The sequence below is a fragment of the Galeopterus variegatus genome, unplaced genomic scaffold (assembly GCF_000696425.1).
Source record: "Galeopterus variegatus unplaced genomic scaffold, G_variegatus-3.0.2 Scaffold1389, whole genome shotgun sequence".
In the NCBI taxonomy this organism is placed as follows: domain Eukaryota; kingdom Metazoa; phylum Chordata; class Mammalia; order Dermoptera; family Cynocephalidae; genus Galeopterus; species Galeopterus variegatus.
The window spans coordinates 63,686-70,938 of NW_007727500.1; positions in this window are offsets into that span (position 1 = coordinate 63,686).

The following is a 7,253-nucleotide window of genomic DNA, read 5'->3' on the forward strand; positions in this document are numbered from 1 at the left end:
GTGCGAAAACCCCTCTTTGTCAGAATTGCTGGGAGTTGCTTTGAACATGTATCTGACCGTGTTTTAATTTATAAGATGCTGTTTAGCCCAACTTGAATTCTCAACATATACTAAAAAGAGAATTTACTCGTCCTAAATGGCTTATAAGAATAATAGGGGCAGGTGTACAACAAAGCTCTTGCTTGGCCAGCACTTGTGTGGGAACAGTCCTTTAACTGTCCTTTTGAAGGCCCCATGTTTGAGACTGAATATGGTGGAGTGACATCTGCAAGATTGGGCAGGTGGTGAAGCTGATGCTTCTAGCTGCATGCCAAATAATGGCTCTTCTTAATAGCTTGGGTGGACACCGGATTGAGGTGTCTTTGTGGAAATGAAGAAAAGAGTAGCTAATCATACATTTGGAGAGAATTTTATGAGCCACATCTAAAAGAAAAATTATCTTTTTTACGAAATGACATCTGATATTCTTAACTAATCTGCTTCTCTCCTGATGCTGCTTTCTTCACCCAACTTTCTCTCAACAGACTTTGCAGAATATATTTAGATTTTAAACTCCTAGCCTTCTATTCTTTTTATGGCCTATGTAAGCTGTCAACAAACCTCTTGTACACAAATTCTGCTCTAATTTGATATGGGAAGGCATGTAACCATGGAAACGTTCTTTGTACCCTATCTCAAGCCCTGGCTGCTTTATTTACCCTTTACAGAGTAGAACAAATATTCTACATACTTACTATTCACTTTTTTACTAATACCTATATCAATAGAAAATATATAACTAAAATATTTCTTCACAAAGATAATATTTTTAATCAGATGATGTTACTAGTTACTGTTACTAGTGTGACTGTGTGTGGATTAAAAAATGAATAACATTTAGAGTGGCCTTTTTTTACCATAATAATTATCTTTATGGTTTATAGGAATGATTTTGATCATGATTTATTTAGAATATTCCTTTATTAATGTAAAATAGAAATATCCATAAACCAAACAATTAGCATTTTGTTGAACTTTTAATATGTATTATTATATTCATGGATCTTGTATTTAATATCTTATCTACTATCTACTACATTTGAAGTTCTGCACATTTCCATTCTTCCTTTCCTATGAAATAATTCTAGGTAAGCTGCTTTTCCAAATATGTTCTAGGTTCACATGAATTAAAACTTAACACACTCATTAATTTCCAAATTATTTTGTTATTCCACATGTCATTTAACTTTCAGAAACTGTTATCTTTCATGTGTTCATCTCAATCTTGTTCTTATCAGAAGTTCTGCTTCCTGGGAACTATTAAGCAAGTACTGCTGTTTACAGAAATGTCATACACTAATCCATGAATGTATGTTGATCATGTTAGAATTAAAGATAACTTATCATGCTCATCTTCCAATTTCAACTGCAGTGACAGTCTGTTATATTTTTTATATTATAAACATTCATGCTTGAACATGTAACAAAAGAACTAGAAAGTCCCTAGTCATGGACAGTGCCTTTGAACTTCTGAAAGACTGTTGCAATTCGAAACTTTACAGGCCTGTTCCAAAGTTTTTGAGGTAGTATAAAATTTTTATAACTGAATATTTATGAATATGCTATATAAGCTCTTATAGTAATAAATTACATGTTAACAACCAAACAAAGAATGACTGTTAGAGAGTTCATTAGCTTGAAGAAAATTAGGTCATACACTAATTTTCATGGGTTACCCTTCTGTTCAGCCATATGCTGATTTTACTATCTACCTGCATACCCCTTCCCTCTATGTATGCATTCTCAAGTTTCCCTGATGAAGATGGATATTTTACCTTATTTCCTTCTCTGCTTTGTAGATTCATTCTTGTAGTCATCTTAGGTTTCCTTTTAATTTTGACTGCATATCATTTAAAAAAAATTTTATTCCTGCTTTTTATAAATTCAGGTAAGAACTTAAACAATAGGAACTAATTACTATTATATTTAAATGTGGTTGCAGATTTCTGAAAGGTTAGCTAGCAGTCATCTCAATGTGTTCTTTTGCATCAGGTTAGAGGAGGAATGAGGAAGGAACCAAGACTAATAAAGCTATTTAGTGAAGGGAAGTTAAACGTTAGCTAGCAGTCATCTCAATGTGTTCTTTTGCATCAGTTTAGAGGAGGAATGAGGAAGGAACCAAGACTAATAAAGCTATTTAGTGAAGGGAAGTTAAACCAGAGAGGAGGCCAGACATTTTGGAATATGGCGTAAGGCAAGGGTAGTTCTCACACCATTGGGCACTGGTCACTCTCAGGTCATGTGACTAATCTTATTATTAACATTGTGACATTTCTTCCTAAAGTAAAGCACCAAATCCCAGAATCTCACAATTAAAATCAATTGTTAAAGATATAAATTAATTTTACATATTATTGCTCAATTTCCCTTCTCAGTTTTTACTGGTTTATTTTAATTTTATGGCTGGTAAGCTTACATGAATATTGTTTGTCTATACTTTCCGTTGAAAAAATGCTTAGAGTTATTTCACTCCTGGTTTTATACCATGATTTATGATCTAACCTTCAAAATCACAGGTATTTATTTATATTTTAATAGAAGCATATATCACATTCTTATCTTTAAATTTGGGGTTTACTTTTTTGTTTGTTTTTTACTTCCTTCTTATGACTATATTAGATATTATCTGAGCAAAGTACTTTCCTCGAATAATAAAAGACACAAAATAGCATTTTTTGTTTTTCAAAATAAACTCTCTGAAAAAGTATTTATTACTATGTTACTTTTAAACTTGGTAGTAGCAATTCAGAAACTACTTGCTTAATTGATTGGTTTTGTTTTTTAAAATCACTAAATATATATCAACTGTCTGGCATTCATGAAAGTAATCACATTATGCTTTTGTCAATACTTCTCACTTGAATGGTTTCTTTCTATTAGAGCCAATTAGTATATCTCAACAGTATTTATTGAATATAGAAAAATGTTTGTACTAATATTTACTTTTTTTTCCAAAATAGTTTGTTGTTTTCCAGTGGTTCATGAGGCACCAATAAGGATGTCAAGAATTATACCCATGTCATTAAGATTGATGGTTAACACTGGCATAATCTACTATGTGAAATTTTACAGAACTTTTCTATTAAACCTAATAATAATAATGTAATTAAACTATCCTAATCACACATTGACATAGACACACTTTAGTCTGTGTACTCGCAGTTTAACTGTAAAAAGAAACTTTGGGGGGTGGGTGGGTCTGGGGATCCAAACCCTTGACCTTGGTGTTACAAGGCTATGCTCTAACCAACTGAACTAACTGGCCAGCCCCAAAAGAAACTGTTGTCCTGATCTCTCAAGTAACTTTGTAGAGATTTCTAAAGTTAATCAGGGCACTTCTGTTTTCCAGTTCATATCCTTCACTTTTTGCCTCTTCTTTCAAGTGTAAACTAAAAGCAGAAGAACTTGTTATGCCTGTAACAGTAAGTCACTTTCAAATTCAACCCAGGAAAACAAGGACTAAATAACCAAAATATTTTTACAGAAGTTTAAACCTTTGTTGCTTTTTTTCCATAAATATGGACAGTAGTTCGATAACCAGAACCCAAAAGAACTTTTACAGACAAGCTTTTCTTATTTTAGGGATTTTCTTAGAAGCCTTGGTAAAAACCCCTGAAACACCACATGCATCTATACTTACTTTAAGCTGACATTTTAGTGATGTGGCAGACTTTGTAGGGAGATATTTGTTGTTTCTATTTGAGCTGATTTTTTAGCTGATGGATGCCAAATGTTTCTAATTTCACCTTTTAAAATATATCTGACCCCTAGAGGTGACATATGGTCATTACAGAGCTAATGCCAGAATGTCATCAATCTATATGTGCTATAGAATCATGATATTTCTCACTTAAAACTTCAAAAGCAGGAAAAGATCATTGTAATTAAAATTAGAAACCATATGCCACAAGCTAAAAGTAATAAACATTATGTAGCATATCATATAGGTTAATGGTGTGAGCTCTGGGGTCCAACCGGACTCTGATCCCAGTTGTACCACTTATTTACTGTGTTAATATCTATAAGATAAGGATACTAGAAATATCTCTACCTCACAGGGTTTTAAGAATGATTAAGTGAGATAACACATGTGAAGTGCTTAATGTACTTGTCACGTAGCACTCAGTAAATTGTTAACTATTGTTATTATTTATACATTTTTATTATTGAGCCATATATTAGACTTTGTAATGGTTATATAGTGGCTTTCAGCTTTTTTGTGTGTGCATGTATATGGTTAAAATTACTTGGGATACATTCCTATGTTGGCTCTGAAAGAAGGCAACCAAATGAATATCTTTTATTTTGCAATTTGGTTGATTTGGAGATTTACTTACAGTGCATAAATGGACTGTTGGTTATTTGTATTTTGCATACCGCTCTGAAAGAAGGCAACCAAATGAATATCTTTTATTTTGCAATTTGATTGATTTGGAGATTTACTTACAGTGCATAAATGGACTGTTGGTTATTTGTATTTTGCATACCACTGAGGAATTTTATCACTACTAAGAACTGCTACTAGTAAAGACTAAGGTAAGTCTCAAAAAAGAGAGAATGAAGGATGAAAATGAAAGGGAGTAGGAGTAAGAAGTACGTGAAACAAAAGAAGATAAAGAAAGGTGCGTATGAGGGGCAAATGACTACCATAAATGTATGCCACCTGTGCTATGGGTAATGGAAACAGTTGTGTTAAGGTCTGGCTCTGAGAACTTTGAAATAAATTACTTACACAGACAAAAAAAAAATTTTAAAAAGATGGGAAGGAAAATCTATGAAGATCATGCATAAAAGAGAATGATAAAGGAACAAGAATTATCTATGAGAACATACTCAGATAATAAGAAATCATAAATTGTCTATTTTTGGACATACTAGTATGATGAGAATCAAAAAATGTCAGGGATCAGGGGAGGGGAAAATGAGTATTCATCATTGGAAGGCATGGATTTCATACCCATACCAGTATACTCAAATCACTGAAGCTTTCTAACTGCTAGAGTGACCCAGAACTTGCAAATTAAATTCAATCTGAGAACATGGTGCAGCAAGGGATTAAGGACAGGAGAAGAGATATTTATCTCACATTCTGAAGTCACAGTGATGGAGATTCTAAATATCCCTGCTACCCTTTCAACCTCTCTTAGGCTAATAATATGCCTTATACATTTTGGCTGTATTGTCTTGTCTTGACTCTATAATTAAGACTTCTGAATTCTCAGTAATAGTAAGCAAATCTGGAAAGTGGTTGTACTTGCAGGAAAGCAAGTGTCTTTGCCCCATGTATTTTTAGCATCATCTGATCTGGCAGTACCTCAATAAAGCAATTCTACAAAATTAGTACCTTACTTTTCCTTTTAATAAAATGGAATATTCTGTTGTAATATGTAGTTAATTTTATTGTCTTTTGTTCTAGTTTGCCATCCTTCGAGTGTATTTCATAGTTTTAAACAACTTTTTGGTTTAAAATTGTGTAAAATGAAAGTACTTTAGCAAGTGATGCAGTCTCTTTGGCCTTTTTGCTAACTTAATGGGAGCATCAATTCTTTTTTTTTTAATAGGAAAAGAGGTAGAACTAGGAAAATCAAAAGTGCAACTGAATTTTTTCCTACAAGTATTTCATGAATTTATTTCAGTCCTCCTGTCATGTAAGTTTTATTTCATAAATAATACCATGTTGAACTCCCACTTTAGAAAGACTACACCTTATCAATAAATAGTTTGAGGAAACACATTTTAATATAAACAAAATAACTTTGATTAATAAATATATCTTTAAGTTATAGCTTCTACTTTTGGGGAGTCTCTGGATCACAAACGTAGTGGGGGCAGCTAGCTTTTAATAAAGATGATAACTTTTTGTTCGATTGTTTTGGATCCAGAGTATTAGGGACACTCTTGCCCATTGATATTTGGGAGGAAATCAAATGAATTCATTTGAGTTTGATTTTTTGACATCAAATGATAGTACTATTTCTGCATCAACTTACACTTTGCTTTAAGTGTTTTGAACTTGGTATCGATTGTTTTGGATCCAGAGTATTAGGGACACTCTTGCCCATTGATATTTGGGAGGAAATCAAATGAATTCATTTGAGTTTGATTTTTTGACACCAAATGATAGTACTATTTCTGCATCAACTTACACTTTGCTTTAAGTGTTTTGAACTTGGTATATGACAGAAAAGGCTTTAAAGTATACAAGCTCTGGAAGACTGAAGATTTGATGCACTAACAACTACTTCTTGGAATTTTATTTAATTCTGTAGAATATGGAAGTTTACACTTCCTGAGGAAGATGTTAACTTAGTTTTTTTTTTTTTATCACTTACTGTAGTGTTCAATTTAAGGGGGGAAAAAGTGAGCATATGTCACAGTAGTTGCAGAAACCTGCTAAAGGTATTATCTCTTGAGCTCACTTTTCATTTTGTATTGGGAACCATGAATAGTTGAGATTTTACATTTGAAGAAAATGTTAAATTTAAACTCATTTTACTCATTGAAATACTTGCTAAAATAATTCTGTTTCCCTTTCTCTTAAAATGAGTTACCTTTTTCTGAAATTAGTAGGATTGCTATTAGACTGTTGGCATGCATCTAATGTAGTATTTCTTCTGCTTCCATCTTGATAGTTATGACAATGGATTTTTTTATTTGAAGGCATGGCCAACCATTTTTAGAGCAGCAATAATCATGTTTTCTCCAGTCATCTACATAAGTTTCTTAGGCATGCATTTCTCATTGAATAGTACTGATATTACGGCATATTTTCTAAATATTTTAAACATTTTTTCTTTACAAAAAGATATTGAGAAAAATGTTGATGAATCCTATTTTGTGTTTGCTTTTTATAATTTATGATCTTTTATAAGTTTCTTTTCTACTTGGTATCAATTATATATTTTAAAGTCTACTATTTATTCATTATTTTATTTAAATTTTAAAATTAAAAACTATATACTATTAAAATTAAGAGTGATTTATATATACAAAATTTTATTGTTATCGTTTAGTGTTAATTGAATGATTTAATCTTTGCACCAAATTTTGTGGGAACTAGTGCTTTTTCCACATTTCAAAGGGAAAGAACTATAATCTCTCTACACTTTAGAGATTTATCATATTACTTTTTTCAGTGATTTCTGTGACTACTTATTTTATATTTTAGTGAATGATACGTGTTCCTGATTGCAGTTTCGTACATTATAAAAGCA